The 12,958-nt window shown below is 34.5% G+C and overlaps 1 long non-coding RNA gene across 3 annotated transcripts in view; it reads right to left on the minus strand.

Moving 5' to 3' along the window:
- LOC131084709 (uncharacterized) overlaps nt 1-12,958 on the minus strand; it is a 48,200-nt gene that overhangs the window by 17,469 nt on the left and 17,773 nt on the right. For 2 of the 3 annotated variants that reach the window (XR_009114582.1, XR_009114581.1), the window contains exon 3: nt 8,769-8,856. The exons of the other annotated variant lie outside the window; for it this stretch is intronic. This is a non-coding gene — a long non-coding RNA (uncharacterized LOC131084709). The remainder of the gene's footprint in view (nt 1-8,768; nt 8,857-12,958) is intronic. 3 annotated transcript variants of the gene reach the window in all.

Below are 12,958 nucleotides of genomic sequence, written 5' to 3' on the forward strand. Positions count from 1 at the left end.
AAGTGGTTCATTTAAATATCTCCAAAACTATGGTTTTAACACAATACCTTAAGGTGTTTAACTACAATGCAAGAATGGGATGCAGTACAGTGGCTATTCTTGTAGTTCAGAGGGGAAACCTAACTTACACTCTCTGAAAGATTTCCTATTTATGGTCATGTCACAAGTTGGATGAATGTGGCTCTCTGAGTCAAAAAAAAAAAAAGTGGAAAATCAATTAAGACAAAGGGAGGAAAAATAATCTCATTTTGAAATTATTAATTACCTAATAATACACTGAAAACAAAGTGTTTTTCATTTGGTCATGCTCATGAGAATGACTTTTAGACAAAAAAAAGATCATAAAACCAGACATGCCAAATCCCTTTTCATAAGGAACCTGCAGCACAGAAAACTTTGCATTATGTGTATTAAAGAATGACTATGCAAAGTGTTAAAATGCCTTCTTGTGAGATGCACAAACTATAATCAAACTAATATCCACGTGAAAATATTATTCTAATAGAAGGGATCTGTGAGAAAAGATGTTTTATTCCTGGGCCTGCCTGTGCAAAGATGAGTCGTATTCTCAGATCCGTGAAGCCCCAAAAGATAAAACAAAGAGAAAACAACTCTGCACTGTTAACCAAATCTACTTCTTGTATTTCATCAGAAGCAGTAACTAATCAATTAGTAACTAATTAGTAACGAACTAATGGGTTTTAGTTAGTTATTGCTAAACAAAAGAAAACAACAATAAAAAAATTTAAAACCCACAAAAAACAAACAAACCCCCCCCCAAAACCCCAAACCAAATCAACCAACCAACCAAACAAACAAAAACCCCAACACAAATAACAACAAACTAAATAAGGAAGGTTTTGGTGCTAAAAAAATAGTAAACCAGTGTGATTTTACTTGACAATCCTTTTCCCCAGCTTCTTTGCTCCATTGCTTTATTTCAGCCCCTGAAGTGAGAGGATGTATATGTGGAAAGAGACTGGTTCAATAAAAAGCTGTTTTCTTATGCAACTATTATCTTATTGTAGAAGTAAACTAAACAACTAAAATAGAAAATAAAGCAGTTTTGCAGGGACTATCGTATAAGCAAGGATATCTTTATTTTCCACATACTGTGGGAAAGGAAATTGAATGTTTTTTGGTCAACTGTAAATTGCCATTTGTAAATGCTTCATTGGGATTTCTTTCCCCTCTAACTTATTGCAAGTTTGGTTTATTTTATGAAAATAGCTTTGATCAGCTATTCAGAGTATAGAGGTAGTGTTCACTCATTCAGCAATATTCAGCAGGTTTTATTCATTTTTATACTTCATTGCATTTTCACTCTTGGAAACTCATTTACATAGTCTCCGTATGGTCATTTCACAGTAAATGTTTCTGACTGGGTGTGCTGGCTAATAATTACCCTAAGCTATCTGAGAATACCCAAGTACATAGAGAATACACAGTTATTTCTTAATACTCAAACTCTAGATTGAAAGCCCTTTGACTAGTCCAGTACTACAAAATGTCAAGCTGTTTACCAACAAAAAAGACTGTGCCTCTGCTTCCCAGCCCCTGCAAAGAAGCTGAAAATGCCAGTGTTTACTTAAAGAAGGGGAGAAAAGGACCTGCCCTTCCTCTATGCTTGATCCTGTGGCTGTTTGAATGATTACCCTTTCTCATTGATTTCAATGGGGCTTGAATTTGACTCTCTCATCTTTTTATGCCTCTGCATTTCTAGAAAATATTACACAATAATACTTTCTGCAGATGAGATTCTTCTTTATTTCCTCATCTACTGATTTAGTTTAGGATTCCAATCATCTTTAATACAGAGCCATGATGTCTGTCTATCTGAATATATGATCTAACTAGAAAAATAAGAGGGGAAACAAGATTTTTTTCCTTGAAAGGTCTGTAGGACAAAACCTAATTGTATTTTTACCATAGCATCCCAACCTCCCTGAGCTTAGGTGACTACTTTCCAGATTACTGTGGCATGAGGTGGCTTATACTAAGACTTTTTCTTTTAGTCAGAATAGAGTTTGAATTAAATGACTATGGAAAGGGCCAAAGGCAAATTATGAAAGGCAGGACTTTCCTCCTGTTACTCCTTAGCAATTAAATTTAAAAACACCAGTAACTTTAATCATCAGTTACATGGTATTAAACCATATAGGGTTTTAGAATTCAGCAGAAGAGATAAAAAATTTCTGAATGAGGATGAAAGAAAACACAGAAAGGCCTATATAAACTGCAGGAAAAAAAATCCTTGTTTGATATTTTACAGAATACACAGAAATAACATTTGGATAATCATTAAATAATACTGTGAAAGTCTACTATGCAAACAAGGAGTTTCTCAGGGTTGTGTATGTGTGTGCTATTTAATTGTTTTGTATTTTTGGTTGAGATTTCTTTTCAAAAAGAATGATGTGCTCTAAAAAGAGGACAAGCTTGGTTCAGTTATAGCTTTCATATAATTACTACAAACTAATGCAAATTAGACTGTAGGTCTGCTCAATGTACATTTCTGTGCTTGCCAAATTATGTTTGGCAGTGTGGTCAAGCAATAACAGATGCACACTGTGCCTAGTTTTCTCGGGCTGTTCAATAATTAGGAGGGCCATGTATTATAATAAACCACATCCCCTTGGCTGAGATTTGGATGCAAATTGCACACTAATTCACTTCCAAGTTTTTGGAAGCATACCAAAAGACATGAAAATTAGGGAAATATACTATTTACTTCATGAAATGTGTTTAAAACTAAATAAAGCTCATTTGTAAGCAATGTTCATCTATTCCATCCTTGTAAAAAAATTAACAATGAGTTCCCTTTCCTTCACACTGTTTAGTTCAGCAGCTAATGTGACACCTCTGCAATGTTCATGGCATCTCTATTATTCTTGCACTGAGAGAGTACAATATAAAAGACAGTTACTCTGCTTTGTATTTCTCTAAGGTATTGCTGAGGTTGAGTGGATAATATCAGTTCAATGAAAGACTTGAATCACACTGCAATCCAAATTCTTTGCAATCAGTTGAGTTGTAACGGCACGCTGTTTATAGCAGAAAATTCGTCTTTTGAGAAGGCTGAAGATTCTTTACCCTTAGCTATTACACAAAGGCTGAATGGAGAGATTTATTAAAAAAAAAAAAAAAAAAACTTAATGAGGGAAATTCTAGGAAATCCAGCAACGTAATGTAGTTACATATGTAGATGTAACTACGTCAGTCTCTAAATTATGAAGAAACAGAAAATTAAAACAATTGAAACTATTGCTACACATATTAGCAGGTAGTTATGTTTTCCTGGAAATCATTTAACAGTGAGCTGTCTTGCAGTAATAGTTAACACACTTAAAAAGAGAAATATAATGCAACCTAAAAGTGGTGTAATAGGAGGTGTATCTCCTGTGTTTATTGTCTACTAATTGTAATGTGATTGCAACAAAGAGGCATGACTCTTATCTCAATATGCTCTAGACAAATACAGAAAAATGGCAGTGAAAATGGAAAATATCAGAACCCTCTCATGCAGTATTATTTTTTTGTTTTGATAAGAGATATTATAGAATATAATTTTGTAAATATTATAAATATTTTAAATTTTCCAGTGATGTCCAGTTCTCTGCAAGAAAACAATGAGGCAAAGCATTGCTTGCCAGAAATAGAAAAACTAATTTTAATATATTCTGTACCATCACTACAATTTTAGTTACTAAATTGTAGTTTTCACATGGGTGACTTAATTGTGAACTAATTCATATGGAAATCAGCAAAAATCTCTATAGTAAAGCAGAAGTCAGTAAATTATTGAACTATTAAAAATTTGATGATACAAAAATACAGGCATAATATAGGAGGGAAGTGTCCTATGATTAAGATTGGTTTAGGAAGATAAATCAATGCTGTGACATGTAGCTATGGCTAGACTGTTATGTACCCCAGGTTTATAGTTTTACAGTGGGTGTTTTTCAGGTGTTTCTTGGGTGTTTATCCTATTTAGTCGTTGTTGGTATTGCAGCTATATAATCATAGACTAACAGAACAGCAACAAAATTCTTGTTTCCAGCATGATGAATACAGAGTTAACTACATAAAACAGTTTTGGCAAAAGTACTGCTCACTCTGTATGTTGAATTTGAAAATAGGATAAAGACTAAATGTGATAAAGCAGTGAAATTGTAAATTCATTTGCATCATTTAAATTAAGGAACTATGAAAAGCTTTAGTTGAATTCTGCAAAAAAATCTGGTTGAACAACTGAGCAGCAGATAAGCCTCAACACAGATAAGACCCCCCCCTAAAAACACATTATTTGAAATGGTCTAAAGTATTTATACATAATGATGTCTTCTGAATTAGTTGTAACCTCTCAGGAAAAAAAAAGATCCAGGCATTACTGTAGACAGCTCAATGAAGAGACTTGTTCAGCAGTGATTAAAAAAGCAAATAAGATGTTAAATTGTGTTAAGAAGGGAACAGAGAATAGAAAAGAGAAGATTACAATTGCATTATATAAATCGATGGCACATTGATTACTGTATTCAGTTAGACATCTTATTTTAAAAAGACACAAATGAGAAGGTGAAATGAAGTACAATGAAAATGACAAAGGTGTTACTTTCATAGTCACTAAATTATGTCAACCTCTCCAGAAGCAGAAGGGGCTAAGTGGAAAATGTTAATCCCAATTTGATACTACCATCCCAAGAAAGCTAACCCTTTTTCTAACACTTATCAGATGCAAGCCATCTCATTTTTTAACATTTATGAGAGAGTGATTCATCATGCTGCCAGTATCAGATTCAGAAAAATACAGTGATGGTGTAGAGACATTTTTGGACTCCAGTCATTCTGTTGTGTGTATATTCATTATAGATGCAAAGTATGTGTAAATCCAAATCATCACTTGAGAAATAATGTAATTTCCATTTTTTATTGAAGACTCTTTCTCTGAAATTAGTCTTTTCACATAAACTTTTGGTATGCCTAGTTTGTCACATTTTCTTGCAAAGGGACATTAGGGGTGGAGCCTGATACTTTGGGGACTTGGGGGTGGGGGGGAATTATTAGTGCTTTTTAAGAAGTTTTTGCTATTCTTTTTATAGAAACAAATTAATTGAAGTCAGTTAGGATTTATTAACAATTACTTAATTTTTGTGGAGTGATGAGGTTCATCACTTTTTTGAACTGCTAAAGACAACAGGACATATATGTAGTAGCTTCCTAGACTTGGAGAAGACATCTGAAAACATCAAGTTTGTGCATATCTCTGTCTGGTAAAACAATATGTGCGCATGTTAAACATTGAAAATAGTCCAAGAGCTGCCATTAATTTGAATTGATCTGAAATCATTATCTGAAACTGCCAGGGAGCTGAAAAATGAGTTATTTCTGCAACACATATTTGAGATACTCCACATCTTTAGAGGAATGTACAAGAATGTCATTGTCATCACTGCTGCTAACTTCAATGGTACATTAATCCATTAAATATGAAAGAATTAACTCAGAAATGAATTTATTAATGTACTTATATCCAGCTACGCTCCTTAAGACTTGTGTTCATGTGATGAACAACACACAAAGTTTCTCTGGAGTGTTATCCCGTGGAGAAATCTCCTTAGAACTTTAAATAAACTTACCTCAAGTTGTGTAAACCCATATAATGAGAAATGTCTAACAAAAATTGGAAATGGAGCAGAGCAAAAACATTATCGATTGTTTTGGTCTTGCCAAATATGTTCCTTCAGCTGCTCAGAGCTTTTGTGACTTTTTTTCAATCTATTTTACTAGAGGCAATAGAATTATACTGGCATGTATTGTGTATCTACTAGGTGGCCTCCTGCCCTTCAAGTTCAATGATCCCTGCAGATTCCCAAGAGTCTTTACCCCTATGTTCCTTATCAGAATGTTCCTAAAATAATATCACCTCTACTGAAGTGCCAAGTGAAAGTGAAGAAAAATAAATTAATTTTTGTACATTTGACTCATTGTAGGACATTTTGATACCATTATATTGATCATTATGACTTACTGTTTTCCTTATCAGGGTCTCCCTCAATAGCTCTGGGAAGTTATACAGGATTGAAAGTTATACAGGATTGAAGTTATACAGTTATACTGGGCAATAATTTTTAATGAATTGACCATAAGAAATTTTCAAAACTCACAGCATTCAAAATTTTCAAAGAAAGAAGGGAACATTAATTTTCAAGCATTTTCTGTTGAAAATAACCCATTTTCCAATTATTCCACTGAAAATGTTGAGTATTTTGATGAAAATATGCAGATGATTTATTATTATTATTATTATTATGCTTTCTTGTTAAAAGCTTTTAAAACTAGAGTTCTAAACCACAAAGGTAGGTAGTTGAGTTGCCTAAATACCTCCACAGATGTAACAATAAATCTCAGTCAAACCAATGTTTAAAATCTATTTTCTGGTGCAGAATAATATTTTGTGAAAAACATCTGTAGATTATTCTCTTTTATCAGTCATTTTTGAATTCCTTCTTAAAAGACTTTGGGAAACTCAGTAGTGTTATTTGGTAAGGTGGTGGAGAGTATGCTTTGTTCAAACCTAGGAATGCTGTAGGAATCATATAATGGCTAAGGATAAATTGTTCACTTCCAAGACTTGATATCAGCAGTGAGATCTCCTTGAGCTCAGAAAAAGAGATCAATTCTTCCTATTTCTGCCATACACTTGGCAAATATTGTAGCAAATAATCTACTCAGGATGGGATTGAAAAAAGACAGTACTTCACTCCTTCCTAAGTGTTACTTCACATTTCCTCTGTGAAAAAGACTACTTTCAGGAGCAGTTTTAGGGTAATGAATATTATTGCCCTAGATCATCTCCTTGCAACATATAAGCATCACCCCCCCAGAGACTTATGAGAGATTGTTCTTTTCAGTATTTCCCACAAGCTATTTTCAGTGACTTTTGGTCTGTATTATATTTTCACAGATCCCATTATCATCTTTCTCTCCCCACAGATTTCCTGCAGGGAAGTGAATCACCTGTAATAAGTGCAATTCCAATAAGTGGCTGGTTTGGTGCTGCAACAACCAGCCAATGCTTTGATGCTCAAAAGTGTTTTGCAGTAAAGTTTTATCTCAGGATTTTGACAACCTTTGCAATTTTCAAGAAGTGGGATAAAACTATCTCAGAAGTGCTTACAAAAGCTGGGGACACTTTTGTTAACTGAGCTGTCATTTTGGCATGGTTCCAAGTGCATGGCAGACTCACTGAAAAAATATTGCATCATAAAATAGACCGTGTAACAGAGTCTTAGCTTGGAATATACCTGAGAACATGAGGTCAACCTGTGCTTGTTATCTCACTAAGATTTCAAAAATCCAAACAACTAAAAACCCCAACCTAGCAGAGGGTTAATTGAAAACTAAGAAGAATCTACTTCAGGCAGTAATGTTTTTTAAACCTTCCTTTAAAAATTTTGCTTATCAAGGAGTGCCCTTCTGGTATATCAACTGAGCCAAGACTGAGTTCTCAAATACTATGATGGCTTCTGTTAATTAGATAGTTTATCTGTGATGAGTTGTTGACACTGAGATGATTTGTGTTAAATAATTTTAAAATATTCTGTGGGGCACTAACTTAGATGCATTGTTTGTTCATATTCCAGGCCCCGGCTTCAATCTTTTTTACAGTCCTCGACAGAAATGAAGTTGATGCTTCAGCAAACTTCTTTAAGTCAGAACAAGTAACATTGCAAAGATATTTGTGATTAACTGGAATTTTCTGCAATTTTTAATTTCTTTTTTTTACAATGAGCTCTAGTTTAATACCATAACATGTGAAGAGTATTTCTGTAATGTTTAAATACATGAAGTTTTGCTAGTTTACAACTTCTTAAATATTTCTTTTTTAATGTTTTCCCTCTCAAAAATCCATCTCCAGTCCCCCAGTTAGGGGTAAAAATGCAGGAAAGACTCGCAGGACATGGAACTTCTTTCTACTAGGGTGCTACAGTTTTCTAAATGCTCTATATTTTTTTAAGTTTTATTTCACAGGAAAGATGGATAAGCTGAATTTTATTTGTAAAATACACAATTTATCACAAAAATCCATGCAGTGTGCTTCAGTGATGCCTGCTAAATATTACAATGTTTGAAATAAAAAAAAATAAGGCTGCATGTAGATGAACCAAAGGTAAATGCTTACAGGTAGCAAGCTACTCTGGCACCATAATAACAGCAGAACATCCTTATTTGTTCCCATTCTTCTACTCCATAAATCAGCTCTCATTGCCTATCTTGCTTCTCTATTCATATATCTTGCAACCCTCCCATTTTTCTCTATTCTTTCCTTCCCATTCCCTCTTTCAATAAAAATTATACTCTTCTTTCTGACTGTTTTTATCTACTTTTCTCTTGTTTGCCTTCACTCTCTAGTCTATAAAGCCCCAAATGCTCCCTTTTCCTTCTCAACGCCCCATCCTTCCTGAGTGGGAGTGCTGCCCATGCCGCGATAACACCTCAGACTCTGTTGTGATCTCCATTCTGCATGTGCACATGGATACAGTCCCCTAATTGAGAGACTTTTTTTTTTTTATTAAAAGCATTAGACATTTATATGTAGGAATAACACTTGCAGAGACATTCTCTAGGTTAAAAGTTAAAAGGGATGTCAATCATCATACTTCAGAACATAAACAGATTGCCAGCGTGGGTTGAAAAGGAATTTTCCCCACATAAAATCTTAGAAGTTTGCAATAGAAAAGAACTAATAGGTCAGCTAATCTACCTACCTGCCAATTCAAGCTTTTTCCCCAACATGTATTTTGCTGCTCCTTTGGCCTCTCAAAAATCTCAAGCAATTGGACTGTTAATGTTTCCCTGTAGAGAACATACAGTTGTTTAGTGCAACTAGTTTGCTGTCCAGAATTTTTCAGGTAGACAGTCTAAACTTTCTCTTATTACCTTCATCCCACGAGTCTTCATGGCACTTCCATCTATCATATTAAATATCCTTTCTCTCCTGACTTATATTTTACAATTTTCCATTACATATATATATTGGTGCCATGGCCTGTTTGATGGTTTCCACCTAATCTATGATGTGCCTTTAGCTAAATAAACAATTCTTTTCAGAATGACTTCTGCTTAAAATTATACTCCTGTAACTACAATGCACATGAGAAGAACCACCTACACCATGACTGCAGGCAAGCTAGAGCTTCTGAATATAAAAACAAATACACATACATCGATTTATCAACAAACATACCGACACTACATGTGGTAATGCAAAATGAACATGCAACTAACTGTAATTTATTGCAAGACAGGTCTTTCAGCTATATGAACTATTCTGTAGTACTCTTTTCTGTCCTGAAATTCTTTGTTCAGGGAGGAAGATAGTTTTCCATGCAAGGCATCTATCTCTACAGTTGTTAAAAAAACCATAAAGGGATTCAGAGCAATAAAGATTTGTCAATAAAATAAAAAATACAGAGAAAAGTTTTGGAGCTTGACAGGTTGAACAGGTAAAAGAGTGCTATCCCTTCCTGACCCACTTGTAAATCATCCCAAAGACCACTAAAATCAGTCAAACCAGAATTCTCCACAATGTTTTAAAATTCTCATATCCTAACTTACAAACAACATTAAGAAAAAAATTCACAGGTAACCCTAAACAGGTAGAGGAATACTTTGCCTGGGTCTTCAGAGAGACACACTGTTGTAGATGTGACAGAGGATAGGGTGAGAAAGCACATTGCTGTTCAAATGTGTTATGTGAGTTTTCCGCTACTTGTGGGATTAGTAACATGCCAGAAGAATGAATAGCAGGGTATAAATTTTATTGTACTCTGTGTTACTGTTACAGCATTTAGGAGTCAGAAAACCAACAGAGAGAATGCTGACTTTTGCCACAGCTTTCAACTACTATCTCCAGTTTCTGTTTTCAAAGATAAACAACTGTCCACTCTTCGAAACCTCATATCATCATTTTTCTAGAGCTATGACTTTTGCATATCTAAGGCTTTACTATGGAGATATTTTGAAAGTCTTGAGGCCAAACTCTAAGCAGGTGCTATCAGATGAAAGCTGCTAGTGACCTTCACTGCACTGCCTAGCCCTCAAGATACTTTCAAACTTCATTGACCTAAGGACGTCAGAGATCTAGGCTGTTCACATAGCAAACACAGATCTCAGTGGTCCTCCTGTAAAAGAATGTTGAGAAATACAATATAGAACTTTCTGGTTTAGGTAAATTTCCTTTAAAAATCTAGAAAGCAAGTTTATAATACACTTGAAATGCAGGCATGAAATGGTTACTATAAAGTATCTTAACTAGACACATTTCTGTAACTCTGTTTTTATATTTCTTTACATCCTTTGTAGATTAGCGTAAACACAATTAATTAATCATGAAAGCAAGTTCTACAGAGTAGAAGCAGGATTTTAGCTTCCAAAGCAACTTCCCTGCCAGACCTGAAAAATCTTATTCATCGTCAAGCAGTGTCACTCTTCTTAGCCAGCCTTTGATACCATGAGGTGCAGCAACCAAGAACTGCAGCAGTCTGCCTGTTTTTTGACATGGATACAGGATTGAAATATACTGGGCTATTTGCACCATCTGGTACATGCATTTCAGTTGAATGAAAGCAGATGAACTCCTGGGCACTTTGGTGATGAAACACCAGGAGAAAAAGAAACAAAACCCAAGAGATGTAAAAGTGTTAGTGTGGAAAAGAAGCTGAATTGATCTCATTTCTGGACTGCAGAAGGTCATCTTCTAGGTTTCCACACACGACATGGGACTACATATTTGACTCCTTGAATGTTTAGAGTGGGAGTGTGTTAGATCAAGCAGACTGTTCTAATGATCCTTTTTAGTTTTGAAATCTAGGAATCTATAAATATGTATATATCAATGTTGCTGTGACTATGATTTGCAGCTGTCAATCAGTTTGCTTTTTATGGCTGTAAAATTTCATTTCACTAGGGTTTTTTGTGTAGTCTTCTGAAAAGAATAAAAGTCTACTCCACATCTCCACATTTTAGACAGAAGAGTAATGCATGATTAACAGTATGCTGAGAGGTGTCACATTCACATTAACACTGATGTGTGAACCAGTGGTCAAATGGCAGATTACATGTCTGTCACAACACATCAGGGCAGTGTTCCAGTCTGCCAGCTTTACCCTGCCCAGCTTCTTCAAACAAAGAGTTCTTCTGAAAAATGTAGCACAAAAAAGAATGTTGAGCCTTTGGGGGAAAAAGAAGTCTGTCTCACGGTCAAGCTTTTTGAAGACTTAGTAACATCAAATGGCAGCAGGGGTTACTCACAGTCACATAACCTTGCAGGTTCATGGATCTCTATAGCACAAATGGTGCATATGTGGCCTTATCAAAGATTTTCTGCATGATAACTGTATTACTGAAAAAGTACTACGGCTGGCATATTTCGATTTCGAGAAAGGATGCCAATTCTATCAAGGCTAGAAAAACTCTGACCCAGTTCCAAGAGAAAAAGCAATTTTTTGGAATATCATTTGAAGCAAGAAGTTCCAGTTCATTGAAAATGTCATGAAAAGTGCCCTTCTCCTTTTGTCTTAAGGACAGAATTTTATTTTTTAAGTGGATAATTAACTAGCTGCTTGACTTCTTATATTGCAAAGAGTCACACCTGGAACTGAAGTGACTTTAGAAGGTAATGATGTCTGAAGCCAAAACATATAACGAAGCGGAACACATTTGCAATCCCTTAGGATGTTTACATATATTAAAAGCAAAATTTTAGAGAATCACTTTATTATTGTTTGCAAGCCCAAAAATTCTATCTCCGGGTTTAAAAATGCTTTCCAGGGGATTGTGCATATTGTGCTCACTTGGGCAGTGCCTGACTTCTTACATGCTTTGAGCCTCAAAAATCTACTGAATTTTCCTGGAAGATAAATTGCTGTTCCAGCAGTACTCTCACTGAAATGAAAGCACAGATTGGAAGATATAAAGGCTAACATGCTTAAAACACTTAAATAACATAAAAGTTAAGTTCTATTTTCAAAAACATCCAGGTTACATGGATCTTTCTTTACAACATAAAAACTTGTCTGCTGAAGAATATTATCTAAATATTATACTGGTAAGTAGTTGGCATATGAGCCAGTATTTGGACTCAGCCCAAAATGAGTAGTTTTGTATTGTCTTAGCTCATTTCTTATATGTTAATATAGATCTACTATATATAATGGACTTGACAATAAACTCTTACAACGTTTTAAACTTGGAATTTTAAAAATCACTCCTGATTTACACAAAAACATGAACTGGAAGATGGAATCTACACAGAGAAATTATATGGAGACAGACACACACATACATGTGTATATGTATATATATAAGTTGTGCATTCTTCCATATTCTATGCATGCTATGCAGAGACTCTTTATATAATAATATAGAATACATATTCTACATTTCATAAATCATTGCATAGCAATTCATAGAAATATGCCATTTCTTGCACAAAAAATTATTTGGATTTTTACACTGATTCTGTGTACATTTGTACACATTTCTAGACAAGTTATCACCAAATTCCATCCTTTGTATGATCATACAGCTTTTACTAATATCCTCTTCTCTGCTCCCAATTTAAAACATTGAAAATACCTATACAGTTGCGAAGATCTATGAATTTATATAGTATATATTAATTTCTCTTAAAACTACTATATTACAGTGATAAGGAGGACTTTTTTCCTAATTTTTCCTTTTTTAACTCTCTGCTTTGTTAGTGAAATGAAGTTCAACAACATTCAGATGAGCCACAATTCAGTTTGTCAGGCTTGGCTTCTTTTCATAATTTTTTTTCTTCCCGACACCATGAACCTGCTGCTACTCTCATAAGATTTAAAGTTTATTTCTGTACACATTTTGCTTCTCATTTCTGTATGAATGGCTTCTATGTCTTGAGGGATAGAAATGTTAT

Source organism: Melospiza georgiana, chromosome 6 (assembly GCF_028018845.1).
Source record: "Melospiza georgiana isolate bMelGeo1 chromosome 6, bMelGeo1.pri, whole genome shotgun sequence".
NCBI lineage: Eukaryota > Metazoa > Chordata > Aves > Passeriformes > Passerellidae > Melospiza > Melospiza georgiana.